Source organism: Eimeria mitis, genomic scaffold (genome assembly GCF_000499745.2).
Source record: "Eimeria mitis Houghton genomic scaffold, Emh_scaff1657, whole genome shotgun sequence".
In the NCBI taxonomy this organism is placed as follows: Eukaryota; Apicomplexa; class Conoidasida; order Eucoccidiorida; family Eimeriidae; genus Eimeria; species Eimeria mitis.
In genome coordinates, this window is record NW_013569973.1 from 1,513 (window position 1) to 1,796 (window position 284).

Here is a 284-nt window from a genome sequence, read left to right on the forward strand (position 1 = left end):
TGTTTTTTTTTGTTTTTGTGTTTCTTCTTTAACTCTTTTTATTATTCTTTTTGTAACTTTTTATCATTTGACAGGTAAATCTGGCGACTTTCCTGCTGCAGGCGGGGTTGGGGTGTACGTACAGCTCAGCAGGCTCAGCACAGCCTCGACGCAGATGTTGCTGCTGTTGCTGTTTTTTTTTTGTGTATTTTTTGTGTTTTTTCTCCATTAAATCAAATATAATATATTTATTTATTTATAATTTCCATTTATTTAGTTTTTCACTCTGGTTTTCAGTCAGAACC